The sequence below is a fragment of the Camelus ferus genome, chromosome 6 (genome assembly GCF_009834535.1).
Source record: "Camelus ferus isolate YT-003-E chromosome 6, BCGSAC_Cfer_1.0, whole genome shotgun sequence".
In the NCBI taxonomy this organism is placed as follows: Eukaryota; Metazoa; Chordata; class Mammalia; order Artiodactyla; family Camelidae; genus Camelus; species Camelus ferus.
Window position 1 is genome coordinate 7,370,292 of NC_045701.1, and position 22,335 is coordinate 7,392,626.

Below are 22,335 nucleotides of genomic sequence, written 5' to 3' on the forward strand. Positions count from 1 at the left end.
AGTCATGGTCTAGTACACTAGTCATTGTCTAGTACGATCACTACTAGATGACCCAAGACTCACTTCCTTGGGTAAGTCACCTTCCCTTTCTAGACCTCAGGATCCTCTTCCAGACATCCAGAGGGTTTGAATGGATTACGGTGTTGATGGCAATAGTAATAGCTCCATTTAGTAAGGTCTGACTTTGTGCTCATGATTGCACTACATACTTCACAGGAATTAATTCATATATTTCTGAAGCAAACTTACCTAGGAGATGGGCCGTGTTATTCCCAGCATATAGATGAGGAAACTAAGATTTAGGTTAAGTAACTTACCCAAAATCAAAGAGCACTGACTAATGGAGAGCTGGAGTTCAATGGCAAGTCCTTGAGCCTGTAAAGTTTGGGGTCTAAGTGCCCTGAAACCCGTCCCAGCCGTCGTGTGCATTAGTAGTGGGGACCTTCCCAGTCACGGGAAGATTGCTTGGGGACTGAAAAGGGTGAAGACTGATAGAGGAAACCACAATACCGTAAAACGTGGACAGGGCACGAGCAGAGCTTCCGAGAGGAGAAACACCATCCTCAGTGGCTCAGAGAACGCACACCTAATGACGTCAGAACCCCAGCACGCTCAAAGTTCAGTAGCCCTTTCCAGGATGTCCTGATCAGTCGGTGCTGGTACCTCAGTTTGCGTTCACGGAGCCCTGGCCACTCAGCAAGTGAGTCACAGGGCAGCAGAAGTCCCCAGAAAAGGGACTTCAAGGCTGGTGCATGACCACAAGTCTCACCTTTTCAACTTTGTCATTTCATACCTGTCTCAGCCACATGTGGGGGAGCTGGGAATGTCACTTCAGCCGTCATGTTTGGTGAGGACACACACACACAGATAGGCACCCACAGAGTCTTCGTTTTGAGATGAGGGCGGGTTCGGTTTCCTTTGCTCACACAACCGATGCCGCCCGAGGACACGGGTTTAGGTGGCTCATTGGCCGCAGCCGTTTCGTTATGCGTTTGCCTCGTTACCTTGGCTTCCAGCACATTCTCTTGAACAGATAGTTCATCTCCTTATCTCAGAATATTGTTTCCCCAAGCGTAGCCCGGAGTCAATAGCTTCGATACCATCGAGGCAAGAAGGCATTAAGGCACCTTTTCTGTAACTGTTTTAGTCGTATTTTTTTTCACGTCTGCTTCATGAAAAGATGATGCGGTTAGATCGGAGCTGGGCTGGCCGAGGGTACCGTGTGTGCTGGGGTTACCCACAGCGTCACGTGGTTCACCGTCTCCTGCAGCGGGGTGAGCTTATCTTTGCTGCACCTTGCCATCCAGCGGCAGCGTCTTCCCGCCTCCGCGTGCGCGCATGCGCGCCCCCGCCCCGCGCGCGGACGGCTGCTCACCGCAGCGTCTTGTAAAAAGATACTGCACCATTCATCTGCAAGGAGGCCTCGGCTGCACTCAGGGAAAGGACACTTTCCCTGGCTTTTCCACGTAGGGATTTGGAGCCTTAAGCAGACACATTTCTGTTTAATTTAAGCTAGTCATTCTGATGTTCCTCCGCTGTGCCAGGAACTGAGCTAGCTACTCAGGGTACAGATAAATATGACCCGGCTACTGTCCTTGAGAGAGTCTCTCTGTAGCCATGGAGAGAACACAGGTTAACACACGGCTAGAATTCAACCCAGGAGGGGCCCGGGAGGTGCCATGGATGGAGTTGTGAGGGAAGGCAGTTGAGGGGGGCTGGGAGGGAAGGACCAGGGGACGCTGCGCAGAGGAGCAGGCATTTAAACTCCATGTTCAAAGTCACGTACAAGGCTGCCAGTTAAAGAGGGAAAAAATATTCTCAGCAGAGGGAATAGCCAAAGAAATAATGAAGATGTGGACGTGTGGGCTGTTTAGTGCGTCTTGAGCAGAGCAGGCAAAGGAGGGTGAGGCTGTAGGAAGATGGGCTGGTCCAGCCAGGAAAGGACTCTGTGCGCCATCCTGGTGGATGCCAGTGAGTGCACCAGAGACCCTGGGAAAATCAAGAGAAGACCTCAGGGACCTTGCCAAAATGAAGAGCTTGGCCCTTCCAGCCAGTCAGGGTGGTGCCTGCAAGTCTGTCCCTGGTTCTGACCCACCCCGGGGGCTTTCCTTTCACAAGTGACTTAACCCTTCTAGAACCTGGCCTGCTGTGGTCCGAGTGTCAATCTTCAAAGTGTCCTTGACCCTTAGTAACTACTTAAAGGACACATGGGAAAAGTTGTTTTTATATCCCATCTGACCCTTGAGAAGCTGGTGGACACATAACCATGACCCCCCCTAATAGGAGCAGTTTCTTTGATTTTGAACTATAGTTGGCTTACAATTTCGTGTTAGTTTCTGGTGTACAGCACGGTGATTCAGTTATATACACACACACACACACACACACACATCCCTTTTCATATTCTTTTTCATTATAGGCTATTACAAGATATTGAATATAGTTCCCTGTGCTGTGCAGTAGGTCCTTGCTGTTTATCCATCTTATGTATAGGAGTATCTGCAAATCCCAAACTCCCAATTTATCCCTCCACCACCCCCTTTCCCCTCTGGTAACCATCAGTTTGTTTTCTATGTCTGTGAGTCTTCATTAGTGTGGCTGCCGAGGAAAGAGCTCTCTGCCTGGGAGACCAGGTCTTGTCTGGGCTCTGCCACTCTCATGCTGAATGACCTTGGACAAGTAATTTCTCTCCAGGCTCCAAAGAACTCGTCTGTAAGATGAAGGGCTGAACTCGATGCCTCCCCTGCCTCGTCTGTGTCTTCCTTACCTCTTTAATTTTTGGGAAGTCAGAGTGGTCTCGATGGAAGAGTCTGAGCAGGAAGTGTTTCGTCTTAACAAGGAGGCTCTGAGGGTTTTTTTGCCCTGAGCAAGGGGGAAAATCACCCAGTGGCCCAGTGAGGATGCCTGTTTGTCTGTCTCCCTTGGAAAAAACAGCGGGAAGTGGGGAATTGGAATCCAAGCTCCTGCGTGAGCCAGCCTTGGATTTGGAAGTTTGGAGATCTTACCGTAAGGATGGAGCTTCCTAAGGGAAACAGGGTGAAAAAGGAGGGTGGAGTGAGGAGGTGGCAGACCTGGGACCGGGGCGCAGGGGCGCAGGAGCGGTTTGGCTGCTTCCCGGGGCACTGGGCAGCCCGAAGGGGCAGTGGAGAGAGGTGATCACGAGCATGGGTTATGATATCGCAAGACCTGGCTTCAAATCCTGGGCCCTCCACTGACTGTAGATACAGCCTCCAGCCAGTTCCTTCTCCGCAGGCCTCACTTTCTCACCTGTGACGTGTGAGTCTTTGTCTGTCTCCCTTGGAAAAAACAGCGGGAAGTGGGGAATTGGAATCCAAGCCTTTGCAGGACTCTCATGAGAACAAATTCAGGTAAAGTGCTTAGTGCTATTCCTGGCTTGTAGTAAGTGTCCCATAAATGGCAGCTTTAAAAAAAATCTATTTTTAATATCTAGAAAAGTCAGTTAGGGCCAGAGGGTAGAGGCTTCTGTCGGCCAAAGCAAAGAATTTGGACTTGATCCTGCAGCCCATGGGCAGCCGGTGAAGGGACTCCAGCAGGGGAGGGTGTTAGAGAAGCTGGTGTTCGGGGAAATCTCCAGCTGTCATCAGTTTGGGGTGGGTTGGAAGAGAGAAGGAATGCTGGTGAGGAGGTTCAGTCAGTGTCCAAGAGAGAGGGGGTGAGGGCCCGAGGAGGGGCAGAGGGAACGGAATGGAAAAGCGGAAACAAGAACTTTATGAGGAGGAAAGTGGCAGAGGAGTAAAGGATGGACGTGGAAAGTGGTTTTGAGGATGTAGCCTTGATGGCTTCCACCCCTACTGAGGTGTGAGGCGGGGAAGGACATCACTGTTCTTGTCCTGGGCAGGGAGGGTGGGTGCTGCCATCCGGAGGGACTGGACCCCAGTCCTGAAACCCTGAGGGAGGTCTTTGGTACGTTGATTGGTTTGTGCGTTAGTATCCTGCTTTGTCCAAAAAGGGTTTGAGATGGTTTGATACCTGAGGGAGTAGGTAGTTTACACTTTCTTCTTAAGTAGAAATGAACTGAAACAGTAAACACCAAAGGAGAGAGGAGACAGACAGTAGAGTAAATTCTTGGCAGGTGGAGAAGGAGGTAAAAATGGGGGACAAGGGAGGCAGTGGTGGCGAGTCCCCAGCTGCCGGCTCTTGGCCTTTGAATTAAGAGGGAATCCCTCGCAAAGGGAGAGAAGACCCAGGCTCTTTGACCTCTTGTCTAACTTCCAGAATAACAGTGGGCTATTTCTCAATGTTTTTAATCTTCCTCTTCTTTGTCATGGAAGAAGCTACGGCAGGTGCCCCTTCTCCAGAACCAGTACAACTCCCAGGGAAGGATGAGAGGGAGGGAGGGAGTGAGAGCAAAAGCCAGCAAGAGCAACCAAAACTGCAGAAGGAGACAGAGACCCGTCGCTGGGAGGCACTGCCGGGGGCCCTGCTGGTTGGGTGGCGGTGGCGGCGGCTGCCACCGAGCCATCCAGCTTGCGGCTTTGCTTCCTCTTTCTCTCTCTAGTAGCACAGACTCGCTCAGCCCACGATTCCGGAGGGTTTCACAGCCTCAGAGGTCTGGGAGGGCACCTTGCAGTGCCTGAGGCCCCGAGAGGGTTCAGAGCGGCTGCAGGATGTCTGGACTCTCTGGGCCAGTGTGCTCTCTGCAGAGGGGCTCTAGCTGCTGGGAGGCCTGGGAGAAAACAAGAAAAAGTTGTTTCCTGCAGGTCTCTGCTGAAACTGCTCACAGAGAGTCACTCAGCATTTGGTAAGTGCAGTGAACGTTTTTACTTTCAATGCTTGAATTTCTCTGGCTTCCGTGAGCTCTTGTTGTCGAGGAAGAAGGTGGTAATTTCACCCCCTCCCTCCCCGTGTGGTGTGACAGCACCAAGATTGTTATCTCCACACCCAACTCAGTGTTGCTTTTTTTTTTTTTTTTGGGTAACATAGCTTTCGAAAAACCATCAACTGGGCTCCAGCTGGTCAGGCTTCGAGGGCGGTTACCACAGTGTGAAAAGGCGGGGTTGCTTTGTCAGACAGGCTGCTGCTGGCCATGGGTGCAGGCGTTACAGTCCAGAATCCAGACCCACCTTGTCCCTGGGAGTGGAGACAGGCGGGGGGCTGGGTAAGAAGTTGTGCTGCTTAACCCAGAGCTCCGTCCCTCCCCTGCCAGTCTGGCAATGGCTGGACGTGCTCAGGGCCCCTTTCTGGAAAGGAAAGAAGCTTAGCAACCATCTAGCTCTCTGATCCTCTTCCTAAGGGGATTCCTGAGGCCTGGAGTCCTGAGCCAGCTTTCCCAAGGCCAAGCCGTTGCAGCTTGCGGCTGGAACAGGATTTAAGGAGCCCTGGCTCTGAGCCCAGTGTTCAGAGGCTTCCTGGCGAAGTGTAAAGACCCTGGCTCTGCACAGGTAGACCTGGACCGGACCCAGCCTGAGGGCTTGGGAGACTTGTCTTTCCCCAGCCCCACACTGAGCCCTTAGCCTCCCACCCATGCCTCAAGGTGTGCACAGCCCTCTGGGACGGATGCTGAGGAGGTCAGGATGAGAGGAAAAGGCACCTGGGGCCAGCGAGTCACGGGAAAGGGGACTCCGCCTTCCCCCCACCATGAGCAGTCCTTCCTGGGCTCCAGTGGACCACTCCAGAACGGGCAGCCTAAAGAAACCAAGGCCCCCGTGTTAAAGTAGCGGTTGGCAGCATTAATCGCCGGCAAGTAGAATTCAGCCTGGAAGCAGTTCTCATTGCTGCTGCAGATCCAGGCCTCCCTCTGCCCACGGGAGCTTCTCAGGGCAGCGCTGCAGGCGGACCGCCTCTCCCCCAGCCCCGGCCCATCGTCACAGCTCACGCCTGTTAGATGATCCTTGTGTGCAGAGGACCCTCCTGCCTGCCCTCACCCCGGCCTGTTAACCACAGCAGAAGGCGAATCTTACTTCATCTTCTTCCCATCTGAGCTTCTCCTTCTCCCTTTTCAGGTGTATTCATTTTGTTAGGTGAGCAGCAAAAATGGAAGGGCACCCCCCGGGTGCCAGCCTCCATATTGGACGCCACTGGGGATACAGGGACACACGTAGCCATCCATACGCGGGATGTTTTCTCCTGTACTTCTAGAGCCTCTGCAGGGGCCCAGGGCAGAGCCGCTGTGTCTCACAGTTTTGAGGTGGTGGTGGTGGGGCATCATTTTCCTTGTGTCCTAGAGCATCTGACTCCCACAGGTGCCAGTCTCATGGCATTCGACCCCTGGTGCTCCCCAGCTTTGTGAGACCGCTGTACCCAAGACCCAGGGTCCTCTCGGGTCCTCTCGGGTCCTCCTGGCCACGTGTACTGTGCAGGGGTGTGATGACAGGTGTATGATCTCCAAACTCAAGCAGATCTGAATTCAAGTTTGGGCTTCTTTATGTGACTTTGGGTCAGTTCCTTAATCTCTCTGAACTTCTAAGGAGATAATAATTATATATGCATGTATGTTTAGGGTGGCTTGATAGATTAAATAAAAACTACAAATGGATTATTATTCAATGAGGCGCATAAAGGGTCAAAACCTATTAGCAATGATTATTAGTAGCATCACCATTAATATAACGATTGCTCAGTCTTACTGTCATTCTTCAAAGGTACGGTATGCTATGCTGACAGCGCCCACCACTTTAGCTCTTAATACGTCAAAGATGATCAGATGGAAATCCAAATGCTCCCTTGCGTAAGAAAGACGACAGTTGATCAGGGGAACTGAGTTAGAACCAGAAGAGACTGACTTTTTTTTTACTGTGGTTCTGGTTAAATTGTGTTCCCTGGGAACTGAAAGCACAGAGGGACATCTTGATCTGGCCAAACCTGGGGCACCTACACGTATGAGCCAATGGTATCTGTCAGGTGAGGTTCGTTGTGAAGACTTCTGATGTCCCCCCACCTCATCCCAACCCCCCGATGCTGCTTTTCTAAAGGAAGCTTCCAGAAGGAGAGGCTTTTGGTCTACAGTCTTCAGGCCAGATTTCGCCCTGTGCAGAGACAAGGCGGCAGCCTTGAACCGCAGGGGTCTGACTCCACGGCCAACACGGGCCACCAGTCAGCCAGGCCCTGGGACCTCTGCCTTTTTGCTTGGACAGTACACCTGGTTGGTGGGGCGAAGGCCAGGATGTTCCCTCTTCCCTATGCCAGACATCTGGATGTTTAGAAACAGCTGGATAGCTTTTTCTTTTCTTTTTTTTTTTTTTCCGTAATGTTCCAGATACTTGGCTCTGTGAAGTCAGAGCCAGGGTGAAACCGCACAGCCAGGCCGTGTCTCGGTCAGCCTGTATTCAGGGACAGTGTAGCAGGATGGGAATCCAGGACTCATACAGGCCAGGCCAGGCTTCAATCAGCATGTAGGAATCAGACCTGAGCTGCCAGGGAGGACATTGTGCCTGTTTCCTCGGGTTGTTGGTGGATGAAGCCGACTGTGGGTGTGGTTCCAGGGGAGCAGTGTGCTGGGGAGTCACTGGGGTACGGAATCCAGATCACCCCACACCTGCGAAGGCTCAGGAGGATCCCAAAGGTCGACACAGGCAGGAAGGACAGAACCTCTATTCGGAGAAGAGTGGGGAAGCCCAGCCTTGAAAGATTTGGAGGGAGGGCCGGCGATGTTCTACCTCACAGTGTATGGCTTAGGTTATTTGTTTATAAAGTCCCTTCCTAAACATTCACGGACATTTCCTCTGCCAACCTATATGCCAGGGGGCAGGGATGCAAAGATGAGGGAAGTAGAGCCAGCTTTCAGGAGGCACCTTCATAGTGCCAAGTGCTGGCAGACAGAGGGAACAGCTAGCTGCTTCCAGTGGCTTCCAGATTTCTCGATTTTGGGGCATCATGAGAAGAAACGATCAGGTGCTAACTTGTTTGGTGGGGCCCTTTGTGACTTCCAACCAAATGGAGACCATAAAGACGTTGCCCCCCCCCCCAAAAAAATTAGCTCTTTAGAGGAATAAATGGTGCGTCATCTCCAACTTTGTGGTCAACACGGAAACCAAGGGCACGGCTTTAGACTGACATGAGACCTGACTTGGAGTGAGTGCATCTCTGCACTCCAGACAGCTCCCCGTGGAAGGAGGCGGCTCTTTCCTTGCTTTTTGTTTTTCACATGTTCAGCGTGTAGTACCCGCTACCAAGCCTGTGCTGACGTGAGCAGGGAGGGGTGGGGTTGGCACCACGTGTCGCCCATTGATTGATGTATGTGCATCCTTCTCACTGCATAATTATCAGAGCTCCACCTTTGGATGATCTTGTGTTGGAGCCAAGCTCCATCCTGTGTCTAGAATCTCCTCAGTTAGATAGGCTCCATTTTTTTTTCCTGGTCACTTTCTTTTTCCTGTTGCAATGTATTTACCAAAAAAGAAGAAGGAGGAGGAGGAGGAGGAAGAAGAAGATGATGATGATGATTATGATGATAATGATGAAGATGATATAAGAAAGAAAAAAAAAAAACAAGAAAGCAGTAGTCTTTATGACAAGAATTTAAGACAGGGGGATATATTTGCTGGGCTCAGGCTTGGGATCTACCTCTGCCCTGTCATGTTCCTTCATTGCCCTGGTCCCCGTTCAGGGAGCCTGGGAGGAGGACCTTTAAGTCAGGGAAAGGATTTTGTACTTCGTCATGAACGCAGGGAATTGTTGAAGGATTTTTCAGTAGAGAAGGTCCTGCTCAGATTTACCTTCTAGCAGCCTTCCTTGCTGCAGTGTACACAAGGGCTTGGGTTATAGACTAGGTGGGAGACATGGTGGGCCTGACCTAGGACAGTGAGGGTGGGAAGCCCGAGCTGAGGACTGACTGGGGAATCTTTAGGAGATAAACCCTTGGGGACCTAGTGACTGATGAATATGAATTACGATAGAAAGTGTGGCATGCGGAGTGATTCTCAGCTTTCCTGCTGGAGTGTTTCCAACCCAGATGGAGAACCTGGGAGGCACTAGATGAGGCAAGAACGCCATGAATTTGATTCTGCAAATGGTATATCTGGAGTCCCCACTGGACCTAGGGGTGCTAATGTTCAGGGAGCGAAAGGAGAAACTAAAACTGGAGGAAGCTCCAGCCTAGGGACTGACACTGGGGACTCACTGATAGCCCAGGGAGAGTGTGGGGCCGCTGATGGAGGGCACCTGTGGGGCCACCATCGAGGGCAGGTGGGCCAGGATGCACCTGTGTGCAGGTGCAGACATATCAGTAAGAGAGGTTCAAGGACATCCAGTGTAACCTTTCAAGTCTCTCCTCAGTCTGTCATTATCAGTATGTAAAAAATCAAGAGCAAGAATGAAGTTTTCTCTGTTTTGTCTCCTCTCTCAGTCAGTACATAGAGCATCATGGGCCAGCACAGAGTTTTACGTGACGTCTCAAACCCCATAGTAGTTCTGTAAAGGAATGTGGCTTCCACATGGACTGGCATTTGTACCAGCATGTTCTGCCAACTGTACTTCCACCTGAATGCCATTTATTTAAAAAAAAAAAACAAAACAAAACTTTTAAAACCAATCTTTCCTATCAACTGTTACGACCAAAGTTTAACCATCAGGCCTGTATCTATTGATGGACATATTAAAAGAGGTCAGGGAAAACCCTGGTATTGGGCTGTGCTTTGAATGCCACAGAATTTGATAGTCCTTCAGACAGAAACAGATAAACACTAGGGAGGCTGTTTGCTTTTAAACTGTTAGCAAATTTTAATCTCAGCGCTAAGTTTTAGAGGTAAAAGAGGATGAATGATCTTTCCTGTCTTTGGAGGTGAATCAGATGATGTAGGCCAGTCATTTTCTAGGTTGCATCTGTAGATGGTTAACGGAAACAGAGGATGGTAATGATTAAACAGACAATTAGCGTTTAAAATACAAACAAGCTACAGAGAAATTGTGGAAGGAGATAGGAGTCAGAAGACCTGGGTTCAGATTCCCCTCCCACCACCTCTCTGACCCTCAGACTCCTCATCTGTAAAACGGGGATCACTGGAATCACAGGTTGTCATGACAATTAAATGTGGATGGAAATGCTTTGTCTTGTGAAGTGTGCTGGGCACTGGTTGTTTATATTCGTATCTTATCTTGTGGGAAAGACATTCATTTTCAGGTATGTCTCGGGCCCCTGGAGGGCCAGTTGGAGAGCTGATGGTCTTTCTGCAGGTCATGTTTTTGAAACCTTCGGCCCACACAGTTTTTGCTTACCCTCTCCACTTTACAAACGTCAGATTATATGATTGACTGATAGAGCACCAGCAACCCGGAGAGATCCTGTACCACAGCCCTGGGCTATACTTCCCATTTTTATTAAAATTCTTATTAACTCCTGGCCCAGGAGCTTTTAAGCCAAGCCTGGTCTCCTCTAGGGCCCCTTGATTTGATCAGAGCAATTGGTGCGCAGTGTTCTGGTCCCACTCTGTGGAAAGGCAACGCAGACAGCAGACGCACGATGCTATTCAGAAGATGCTGGGGTCTTCTCTCCTCCCAAAACCACCTTCCCTTAGAACGCCACTCCCACCCTGGCCATGTAGACACCCTTGAGCTCCACAGTGACAAGTCTACTCTCTAAGACCTCCCATGTCTTTGAAGTTCTAAATATTTCCAGGAAAAAGGACTATCGGTCATGTGTAGCTCAGCAGTGCTGAGTTTGCTGGCTCCTGTTTGGAGTATAGAGAGGGCTCTGTGGAGGCAGGGATCCTGCAGAAGTTAGGGACCTGAGGGAAAATGTGCCTTCAGGAGGTACAAGGGGAAAGGGAGACCGAGAAGGAGACCTTGCGGCATTGGGCCCGCTGGTCGCCTGGTTGAACCGGGATGCTCTTGTCACTGTTTGGTGCCAACAGATGGCTTTTTCTCAAGCAATGAGCAGAAGCTCTGCACCGATGATGGAACGAGGCCCACCACCTGGGCTGTTGGGTGGAGCAGCGTCCCTCTTCTTCCCCCTCGAGCTTCATGGTGGTTTCTGTCTGTCAGTTGCTGTTCGCTGAAGAGGCCTCCCTGAATTACTCACATTTATCTTTCCATTAATAGGGAGTCTTAAACTTAATGTCATCACCTTGGTAATCTGCTAAGCTACAGAGCACCTGAAAATAGCAGCTCTTTTCGCAGCTTGCTGAGTGGAAGCCGTTTCTTTCCGGATGTAAAATGTATCTGGGCCTTTCTGACTTTTCCTCATGTTGTGGTGGGGTGAGAAGCACACAGAATGGAGGCCGAGGAAGGTGGCGCCTCTGTTCATGAAACTAACGGCGTGTGGGTCGCGTTGTGGATTTAGGCTTTATTGCCATGAATTAATTAGTAAAGCAGCTCTTCAAAACCTCTTGGGAGTGAAAACTTGAGTCTGAGGCCTCAGGTTGATACATGCCCAATATTTTGTGCCTTCTTTGCATTTGGAGAGTAGATGTCTAGGAGAAGTCTTACTTCGTAATATTTAAGAAACTATTATATTATCTTTTTCCCCCTCCTTTATTGATTCTGCACAGATTCATGGAATTGTCATTCACTCTGTCCCTGGCACTGTGATAAGACTGTTAGGCAGATCTGGTGACTATTCGATAGAGGACCAGTTCTCAATAACAGTTCACTTGGTGATGGTGCTTGATGGCTGATGAACTATTCTCATAACATCTAGTCTCAAAACAACACAGTACAATAGGCAGAGGAGGTATAATAAATAAGGAAACTCACTCAAGATCACTCATGTAGCAAGTGCTGGAACTCAAACTTGAACCCAGATCTTCTAAACCCTCAGCCATGTGCTCTCAACCACACTGCCTCCCAAGATCTTAGAACCTCCCCAAGGAAACAAAACTCAAACATGTAAATAAGAGAAATGACTGTACGAGGAAGTTGGTGACTCATTATCAAGGCGTGGTAAAGACAGGTGTTACCAGAATCCGAAAAAAGGACAAAATCATCGTGGTGGCCAAAAATGGCAGACGAGATGGAGCTTGGTGGGCTAGATCAGCTGCACAGAAAGCAGCAGAGACCTCTAACACAACGGCAGCTGATTTGTCCTCCACACACAAGTCTGAGCTGCTGTGGTGGCAGTGATACCCGAGGTTGGCAAAGACCCACGCTCCTTCCACCATCCCCGGGCTTCCTTCCTTCCCCGGGTCCAAGATGGCTCACCAGCTTGTCCATATTCCAGGAAATCAGCTGAAGAAAGCAGGAGTGGGGAGATAATGATTAAACATTCCACTTCTGCCTGGAACTAGAGGATTTTCCAGGACTTTCCATGCTGAAACCAGGAAAGTCCCTGGAAACCAAGGGGAGTTGTCCTGCTAGTTCTAGGAGTGCCCTATCTTAAAGCCGTGTGTTTCACTCCTGGTCACATCCCATTGGCTAGAACTTAGTCACATGGTCACACCTAGCTGCAAGGGAGGCTGGAAAATACAGTCTTTATTCTGGGTGGCCGTGTGCCCAGCTGAAGTCTTCATTCCTCCCGAAGAAGGGTAGGTAATTGATATTAAGCCATTACTAGGTACACCTGCCACAACACAGAACTATTTTTGTTGGCAGAGGAGAATAGTGTTGGGAAGGGTTACCAAGCATTTGTGTGACTGCTGCTGATGGATCAATAATGATAGTTCTGCAAATACTGTCCCAGAAGCTTTGTGTAAATCCCACCACATCAGCTGCAACGTCACCCTTTTTTCCAATCCAGGAGGCGTATCTGAGAGTGATGTTTATAGGGAAAACCTTGGACTCTACTAGCTTATATATTTTTTAAAAAGCATTAATCGGTCACAAATGTTTCTTGTAACATTCTCACAGTTGATTGCCACATACCAATGTGGCTGGACACGGAAACTCAGATGCCCTTTGGCAGATCCTCAGAATGGTTTTGAGTTCAGGAGTCATGAAATAATGTGATGAAAAAGTGCTGGAGAAAGATTCATCTGAAGGGATGGGGGGTCTCACTACTTAATCCCAAATAGCTGAGTGGGGTGGGGACAAATGCATGGACCTGGAGTTTTGTATGTAAATATTATCAGAGGAGGTAACTGTGCTTCTGGAAGACTCAGCTGTAGGAAATTGAGGACTCACCTCAACCCTGCCCTCTAGGGAGGACTGTCCATTTAACTAGCTAGTTAGCACCCGAGACCAGCTTTCAGAAAAAGGCTGGTTGTGTGTCCCACGGGATTAGGAGGTAGCATCAACCCTGAAGCTGATACATCAGCGATGGGAGGGGTGGGGGGTGATCATACGCAGGCATGGCCACTGAGTGGTGTGGTAATCAGTTCTGCCCTGCCAGACATGCCTTCCAGCCTCGTCCTGGCTACTCCGGAGTGAATTTTCCATGCAGAACTTCAACTTCAGCTTACCAAACACTCCAGACGCAAGGCCAAGAGGACCGGACTGGGGTAGGATAGGACCCAAGGAATGAAAGAGAAGATGGCATTGGGAAACCAGTTGTTCAATAAAAGAGAGCCCAGGCCACAAGTTACTCAAGGTTCCCCAGTCTGGTCCAGGCCCTTCATTAAGTCCTCTGTCCTCACAGCCTCTCAGGTATTCCCAGTCTCACACTGACGATACAAGACCGACCACGTGTCGACGCTGAATTATTGTCTCTCTTCTGGATGGCCTAAGATAACATTCTTTAGCAAAATCTCTTTGCTGGGGAGAACGAAATACTTCTGTTCCTAAAATGAGGTGTGGTCCTCATGCCCAAGTAACTGTCGAGTGTTCTGTGAACCAACTAGACTCTTGCCATGTGTTTCTCATCATGCTCTGTGCCTGTCTCCTTGTGTACCCTGGAGCTTCCAGCTTGAAGAGAATAAACATTCCAAAGGCATTAGCGTGCTGGGATGAGTTAGTAGCTCTGAGGAGGGAGAAGCTGCAGATGAGATCCAGCCATACTTGCGCCAGCTTTGCTTGCCTGCCGGTGTTTATTTGTCGTCTTGTAGAGGTTTGCAGTCTGCCTCAGCCACTAAGATGGGTACAGAAGCCTGGGAACGACTTTGATTGTGCAGTGATTCAGAGAGCTATTAAGGACAATAAATCTGCATTAGTTAAGAATTGAAGACCTATAATGTAATATTATGCAGCCATTAAGTGTAACATTTTCAAAGAATATTTAATGCTGTGGTAAAAGGCTCCTGATATACGTTAAGTGGAAAAAATCAAGATCTGAAGCTGCGTATGTGGCATGATTCCAATGTCCTCAATTTGTATACAAAGAAAACAGACCAGGAGGAACTTCCTTCCCGATGTTAAGTCTTGGTGTGATTATGGACGATTGCTTTTGTCCTTTAAACGATCTATTTCAGCAAACAACTCTTCCTTCTATTTTAGGGCAAATACATGCCACGTTTATAATTATAAAAACCTCTTTACTTGGGAATGAATAAAGACAAAATGCCACTTTATGAATCTGGGAAGCGACTGATGAGAGGAGACAATTTTCTGCCAAATCCAAGGCAAATGTGGTGAGCCCTCACCTTTGCATGAGTTCTGACACACAAGGCTGTGTGCGCAGTGGGCTGTCTTTAATTTGTCTGTTCATTTGTTGATTCATTCATTCATTCATGAACTGTTTACTGTGCTCCCACGAAATGTCCAGGGACAGTGCTAAACTAGCAAGGCCTATCCCAACCTTAAGAAGCCAGCCCTACAGCCGGGGGATGTTAAATACTAAGTCGGCGTGTGCATTGTCTCCTAGTGTTGGAAATGAGGCATGTGTTTGAGGAATGAATTAACCAATGGATCGATGAATGAACAGAACAGGAGTTTGCCAGTCCCCAGCACTCACCTTTCCTTCAGGAGTTTTCTGGTGCTCTGTGGGATTTCTCCCACCTCCTTGCAGGAATCTCAAATGTCTGGGCCCTACCCTTTCAGTCAATTACTTCATATAATGACAAAGGCTCATGGAAGAACTGACTGGCTCTTTCCATGTGCTGTCCTGGTGCGCTTGTACTGAACAGAGAAGGGATGACTCTGGAAGGAGTCAGAGTTGGAGGCCTCCAGATGTGCAGAGTTCCTCCCCAGTTAGTGCAGGGTTCCTGTGGGGCTAGGACTCAAGCCAGAGGCATGAATGGACCGCTATTTCAGGGCAGAATGGGGCCCACCAGGAGGTAGATGTTAGCATCTCTATGGTGTTACCTCAAGGGTCCTGAAAATGCTCCTCTGTCACCCCCACTGTCTCCTGATCACTGATGCAGTAACTGAGGACCGCATCTTCCACTCAGGTGAGGGATGAAGTTTAACAGGTCAGTGCCCCAGGGAGCGGCGACCTCCTGAATTCCATGAGCCCTAAGATGTGAATAAATGCCAAGGGAGACTCACGCTTCCTGCTGTGAAACTCCCTGGGGCATATCCTGCCTCCAGACTGGCAAGCATCCAAGAAAGCAAAGGTGAGGCCTGAACCAGGTTGAACCAGAGGAAAGACACCCCCTCCCTCGTAGATCCTTACTGAGTGCTCTGCCTGGGACTGGCTCTCTCACTGTCTGGGACACCCCACCTCCCCCGAGAGGGGCATCCTATTCTTCTGAAGGTCTTGGAGGGGAAGGGGAATCCTAATATCTTTTTTTGCAGAACTCCTAGAAATCCTTAAATGATCTAAGTAAATGAGTCATTCTTTGGATATTGCAAGATGAAAGTAAATGAGTTGCCCGGAGACCATAATGAATGCAAATGAATTCTGCACCTTTGCACAGGTTTGAGAGAGACTAGAGCAGGGGTGACACGTTGTCGGAACATGAGAGAGAATGAGAATCAATGGGAATGAGGAAGAAGAGAGGGAAGGAGAGTCAAGTAGTAGTCCTTGGAGGAGCTATTAACCGAGACTTGGCTTTTACTGCTTTACTCCGAAGGTTATAAAAAATGCCCCATGGTTTCCACCCAGGGCCTCCCAGGAGCTTTCCTTTCGAGGGTCCCGCACTTCCTGTGGGTCTAGACCAGGGTACGGGGTGCACCCCCTTGCCGTGCAGGAGGGTGCAGCCGCTCCGCATCCGGTGCGCCTCCATCACTGTCTGCCTAGAGATGCGGGAAGCGCAGAGACTCCCCCTCTTCCCGCTGTGGCCGAGTCCAGATTTGACAGTCACTGAAGAATGTCTCCGCCTCCCCTTCCGTTGTCCTCTTCTTAGACTCTCCTTCCTTCTGGGAGCCTCCAGATGCCCTCTCTGGGCCCCGACCCAAGCCTTCCTTTATCTGGAACTGGTCACCAGATTGGCGGGACCACCTTCCTCACCAGCCTGCCGCCTCCTCTTCCGGCTCCAGGCTGAGGTCTGGAGTCAAGGCTGAGAGGAGAGGGGGAGTGAATCTCTCCCCAGCGGTGCTCCCTGCTCCTCCCTGGCTGTCTGCTCTGTTCTCAGCTCCCTTCCCATCTCCTCCTTCAGACCTTCTTCCAGAAGCCTCTTCCGCCTGTTACCTTCCCCCACCTCTCCTGATGTTGCCTGGGTGTCACCTCATGACCACCTACAATGACACACCCCGCCTCGTTGGTACGAGTTTGCCTCCGAGATGTACGCACATCTCTTTTACTCCACCCAGCTGTCACTGAGCATCTGTATGAGACAGGGGTTCCAAACCTGAACGAGAGGTTGTGTCTGGCTGCTTATAAAACAGTGTCTGCAGTATAGGTTTCTGACTGCTATAATGGTCCTGACTGCTATGGAGGAGCCTTTAAGGATGCTGACTGGAAACGGCAATAATAAGGAACAGTTGAGAACCCGTGGAGTCCCGGGGTGCAGACAGCCACTGATATAACTGCCCTGTTCTCAGAGACCAACACAGGGAGAGGGAGCTCCTTGTCCCCCTGGATTCCTTGCAGCCCCCTCTCTCCCACGAGGCCGCACTGCATCCCCGGCCTCACTGCCGCAGGAAGACAGAGCCGGGGCCTCACAGCTGGTACCCGGACACACTTCCCTGCGGAAACCTTGCCATGAAGGGTGGTTTGAGGATAACTTCAGGTTTATGCTTTAATTACGTTACGGTTAAATCATACTTTTTCAGACTGTCCTTAGGGAACATAACCACCCTTCACAATTTTGCATTTCTGGGGAAGCGCTTCCAAATAACAAATGAACAAATGAGTTCATCTGGGATTTTTCATACATGAGATGTTTTCTTACCAGCCCTAAACCCTTCAAAACCCCCATTATCTCAAGGCTCCATTTCTATAAGCTAACTCGTCTTTTGAAGTCATTTGTGTCAAGGGTTAAAATGTTACTTTGTTAAGTAATATGCATTTTAGAAGTGGCTTCTGACAGACAAATGCCTTAACTCTAAAAAAAAAAAAAAAAAAAAAAAAAAGGAAAGGAAAGGAAAAAAAGATTTCTTCTTTCCAGTAACTCTCTCCATAGCTTAATAAAGGAGATCTCAGATAGAAAGGCAAGTTGCTAATAGAAACATTTAGGAAGAGGGGATTTGGGACACTCTGAAATCGTATACTTTGAGTCTGGTTCCCAGTATATGTAAGCGCAAAATTAATATTATTTTCCAGTTAGGCTTAATGTTATGCTTTTACAAGATGCTTGACATTCTGTCTGTATCCCAGGTAGGGGGAGGGGAGGGCGCTGGTCCACTCAGATGCCTCTAATTCTGAAGTATACTTGAAGGCTGTGAAGTTTCTGAACTGAGGTTGCACACCTTCTCCTTTCTGGGGTTGGTTAGGGCTTGAGAACTAAAGCTCAACACAATAAATAATCTTCAGTTTGAAGTTTGATGGGAAGAGAGGAAGAAAAAAAAAAAAAAGAGTGTGTCTTTAAAAAAAAGAGAGCAGGTAGATTCATGTCCCCAGGCCAGGAAAGTACCAGTCATTTTCAGATAAATTATACCCTCCTCCTCCTCCATGGGAAAAAAAAAAAATCATACTCAGACTTAACTGTCCCTTTGGCACTTTTGTCAAATGAGTTTTAGTAGCAGGAGCTGCTAAAAATATAAGCCAATTTCTTTCTTCATTTAAATCAAGTGCTTAAAAAAAGTGTAGCGCCTAGAACTGGTGCAGGGCTGAGCACAACGGCAGCTGGCGTGCCCCAGTCCCTGAACAGTCCTCCCTGACAGCCCAGCGCCCTCTCTGAGCTGAGGGAAGGCAGCAGCGGGGCTGGAAATGGCCCCCCAAGAGTGGGGCTGGTTTTGGCACCTGGGACCCAAGTTGAAAATGTGCCCTTGGGTGCATACTGACCGGGTCAGATGTGGGAGCTACTCTTGAAAGTACTGTCTTGTTTGGTGGCTCATCCATCCATCCATCCATCCATCCGTCCTTCCTTCCTTCCTTCCCTCTCTCCTTCCTTTTCTTCTCTTTTCTTCCATCCTTCCTTCCTTCTAAAAAAAACAAATCAAAAAACCCAGAAACATTTAAAAATATCAAGCATGTGCCATTATGTGTATAGAGACAGGACCTGGGGTTACGAATGGGACCTAGTCCCCGCCCTCAGGTGGAGTGGGGTTCCCTCCAGCCCCACCCAGCTTTCCATGCCCATCGGCCTTTTCTCTTTGTCCTGTTGGGAAAGGCGTCTGACCAATCGGCCCCGCCTCTAAGGTGAGGACTAGAAAGGCTTAAATTGCTTTCAGAGTTACTTGCCTGTAACAGAAGACTCTTAAGAATGTAAAAACCTTTCAAGTCCTAAGTCGTATATTTATAAAGGTAAGAAACAGTCAGGAACTGTGATCGGGAGAGGGGAGATGTTTTCTTCAGCAGGGAGATGCCTCCTGTTAGCCTGGGTGGCAGCTGTTCTGCCCAAGAGTCATGTAAGTTATGTCTAAGTTATGCAATGAAAGATCATCTTAGATGCAAGTTTTTGAAGTGGCAGGGTTTCAGAAATGACCTAAGCCAGTTCCCATGTGTTTACCGATGAGCATAGTGTGGGAGAGCCAGGCTCCCTGTGTGCAGCCTGCCGCTCTCCCCCCTGCCATGCCTCGCGCCGGGCCAGAACAGCAGCCCCCCGCTGGGAGGATGGGGATGGGGCAGCAGGCCTCCTCGGAGCTGACTGTGGATTATGCTAGGAGTTCACTGGCCTCGGGACTTCCAGATGAGGCCACCTTGAATCAAACCCCTCATAGAGCGCCAGTGATTCGGACAAACCTCCTGAATCAGACTCTGAGATAGCTTTGCCAGAGTTCAAATTCTGGTCTCTGATGAATAGTGAACAGAGTTATTAATGTCACGGTGACTTCCACAGAAAAGCTACAGCATTTCTACCGCTCTTATCAAACCTGGCTTTCCTCTACGATAGTTGCATTCACACCACCCGCGTGTGAGGATGGTGCAGATTTAGAAGTACCTGAGCGTGTGTTCGAAGCAGTGATGGATTTGTGTTGAGCCATCCCCACTATGCTTTCTTCCAGGTCTACTTGGTGACAGTGGCACAGAAACTTAGAAAGCCACCCAGGCACCCCTGTTACCATGGCGCAGGAGGGAGGTCTACGGGTTCCTGTGAGGATTCCCTCTGTAACCCTTGGTTCCTTCCAACCATCCTCTAGTCACTGGAGCTGATCCTCAGGTATCAGCCCTGTGCAACTCCAGAAGTCCTGGGCTGCCCTGTCCTCCTCTAACTCGTCTGCCTCCTCTTCATTTGTAATGTTTTATATTCCATCACTGAAGACACCTCTGTGATGTTTCCCATAAGTATCAGGTGAATTTGTCCTTAAGCAGCTGCTCTACTGTCCCTTAGCTGAGTTACAGTTCATTTTGGGTGGTTTTTTTTTGGGGGGGGGGGATAAGCAAATAGATCTAAACAACAGATTGCATGGCACGAGATTGGGTTTGGTTTCTCCATAATGATTGCTAACACTTCTGTAGCTTTTCTGATGTGTCAGGCGCTGTTCTGAAATTTTGTATAAATTAGCCCACTGTCTCTTCCCAGTAACAGTTGTACAAACAAGGTACTATTATTAGCTCCATTTTACAGATGGGGGAACTGAGGCAAAGGGAGGTTATGTAATTTTCCCAAGGTCCTACGCCCGTGAAGTGGCATAGCTGAGGTTTGAATCCGGCCAGCCTGCTTTAATCGCTGCAGCATAGGGCCACTAGCACACTGAGTTTTGAAACATGGATTTTATTATTGAATGTAACACCCCAGTGGCCGGCTTTTAGGATCCCTTTTGCAAGGGAAGATATCTATGAAAAGAGCCAGTTGGCCTCTATCAGTAAAACTGTATTTTAAGTTCACGGAGACAATTGTTTCTCCTCATTTGAACCCCCATGTCCCATCCAAGAACAGTTTTATCTCGACTTCCTGGATCAGGCCTGCTCTCCATGCACTGCTAGGCAGAAATGTTGACTAGGTAAACTTCCAAAAGCCTAGCCGAGTCAAGAATGTTTCCAAATCCTAGACCTCCTTCTCCCCCACAAAGCCGCCCGCCAGCCGGTAGACCAGCACGTCCTGTGCCCTCTCTCTGGGTCTCCTCTGAAGCTGAGTCGGGACGGCTGACCTGACCAGCATGCATATGTATGTACGTGAGCACTTGACAGATCTGCAGACTGGAGATCACCCTCCTCTACTTAGTAACTTACAGTATCCTCCCTCGAATGCCACATCAGTAAGCTCTGTTTTCACAACAATTTAAAGGCCATGACCCACGTCTTAAACATCATAAATTTTCACAAAGGGCCTATTAATATGCTGGCTGCCCCAGAGCTATTTAATAACTAGTTAGGGACCTGACCTAAAACAGCAGCAGTGTCTTAGGCAAAGCCAGTCTTTTGGCCAAAGTTATTACACTGATTTTTTTTTTTCCTTTTTTTGGTCTTTTCCTTTTCCTGGTAGTTGTCTAAAAACTCCTAGCTGCCTGCTCCCTTACGTTGAACTTACCTGCTTATGCATCATGTATGCTGGTAATCTGCCCTCCGAGTCCCCAGCAATGGACTCCAAAAAATGAAAAACTCAATAATGCATCTGTCTTGCCTGTACATACCTAACATTCACTCACTGAATCTGAATGTGTTGAGTTCCCCTTCCCCGCCCCGTGTGCCAGGCACCCTGAGTCGACACAGCAGGCATGGTGAGACCCTCCACCATCGGGAGTGGAGGGGGATAGGCCAAGGACGCTGAATGAATAAAGGTGTAATTTCACAACTTGCTGAATGTTATGAAAACTAATGACAGAGTGCGATGAGAGAAAATGATAGGAGGCACCTAACGTCGGATCTGGATTTCCAGCAAGTCCGCAAGTGGTGCGGCTGGTTTGGGGACCACGCTCTGAGAACCACTACCCTGGTATTTTATGGGCGGAGGGTGTGTCACTGGCCTGAAAGATTAGCTCAGCACGTGGTCGAATCACCGGGAGGCCTTTGAAAAAATAATGATGCCCTGGTCCCATCCCAAGAGATGCTGTTGTCCTTGGGCTGGGCTGGGGTCCAGGCATCCGTGTTTTCCAAGGCACATAAAGGACCTCTGAGGCTCGATGGCACCAGGGAGGGTGAGTGTTGCTTGCTGAGCGCTGGCTGGAGTATATATATCCCTGAGTGGTTTGCAGCACATGCTGACTCACTCCCTCCCCCACCGGTCAGCCCGGTGGTGGGGACTTCTGCCGTCTTCCAGTGCAGATCTCATGGATCTCCAGCTGCAATGTGATTCTGTAATTCTACCCACCTGTCATATGAAAGAACTGGAACTGGATGGACTTGCTTGCTGAGAATTTGAGCCCCAGCATGGAGTGTTTCTAACAACCTTGAGTCACGGACAGTTGGCCTGTCTGTCCCTGAGCTGAGAAGCCTGGGGCCGTGGTTCTGCGGGAGTGCCGCTGGCGTCCGGAGACCCAGGTTTACTTCCATCTCTGCCCGGGTGAGGTGGAGACGCGGGCACGTCATCTGACTCCCTGCGCTACGGCTTCGTTTGCAAAATGAGGACATCGAACTAGGAGATCACCCAGCTTTTTTTTTTTTTAAATGATCAGATTCTAACAGTTCTAGTTGTGGGAGTAAACATGAAACGGAAGGCCCATTTCCTCCTCGAGAAAATCAAAGTCGGACTCGTGACTTCTAAGACCACTGTCAGCCCCAGGTGCTCTGATTCTGCTAACAATGACAATAGCTAACATTTCAGGACCTGTCTCTCTACCTGGCACTGTTGTAATAAATTGACATTATCTCATTTAATCCTCACGACAAAACAATGAGATAAATTCTGGTATTATCATCCCTGCTTAATAGAGGCAGAAACTGATCAATAAGAAGGCTCAGTAACTTGCCCAGGCTCCCCCAGGGGTGTTCCGACCCAGGCCATCTCGTCCACAGCCGGGGGCCTCTAATCACCACACTGTTACTTCGGACATCTGGTTTCACTGCTCTGCCCTCAGTTTCTCCAGCAATAAAATCGGGGTTTGGCCTCAGTGGTCTCGAAATTCCTTTTAGGTCCGAAATGCGGTGCTTTCGTGGCCACTTTCTCTTGCTCTTGTGTTCATATTCCCATCACTGATCCAGCGGACTTT

General features: G+C 49.2%; 1 protein-coding gene across 4 annotated transcripts in view; it reads left to right on the forward strand.

Moving 5' to 3' along the window:
* The window catches only part of RORA (RAR related orphan receptor A), a 696,960-nt gene that overhangs the window by 362,474 nt on the left and 312,151 nt on the right, over positions 1-22,335 (forward strand). The window contains exon 1 of one of the 4 annotated variants that reach the window (XM_032481054.1): positions 4,547-4,762. The exons of the other annotated variants lie outside the window; for them this stretch is intronic. The gene's annotated coding sequence lies outside the window, so the exon portion shown is untranslated. Of the gene's footprint in view, positions 1-4,546; positions 4,763-22,335 lie in introns of those variants that run through there. 4 annotated transcript variants of the gene reach the window in all.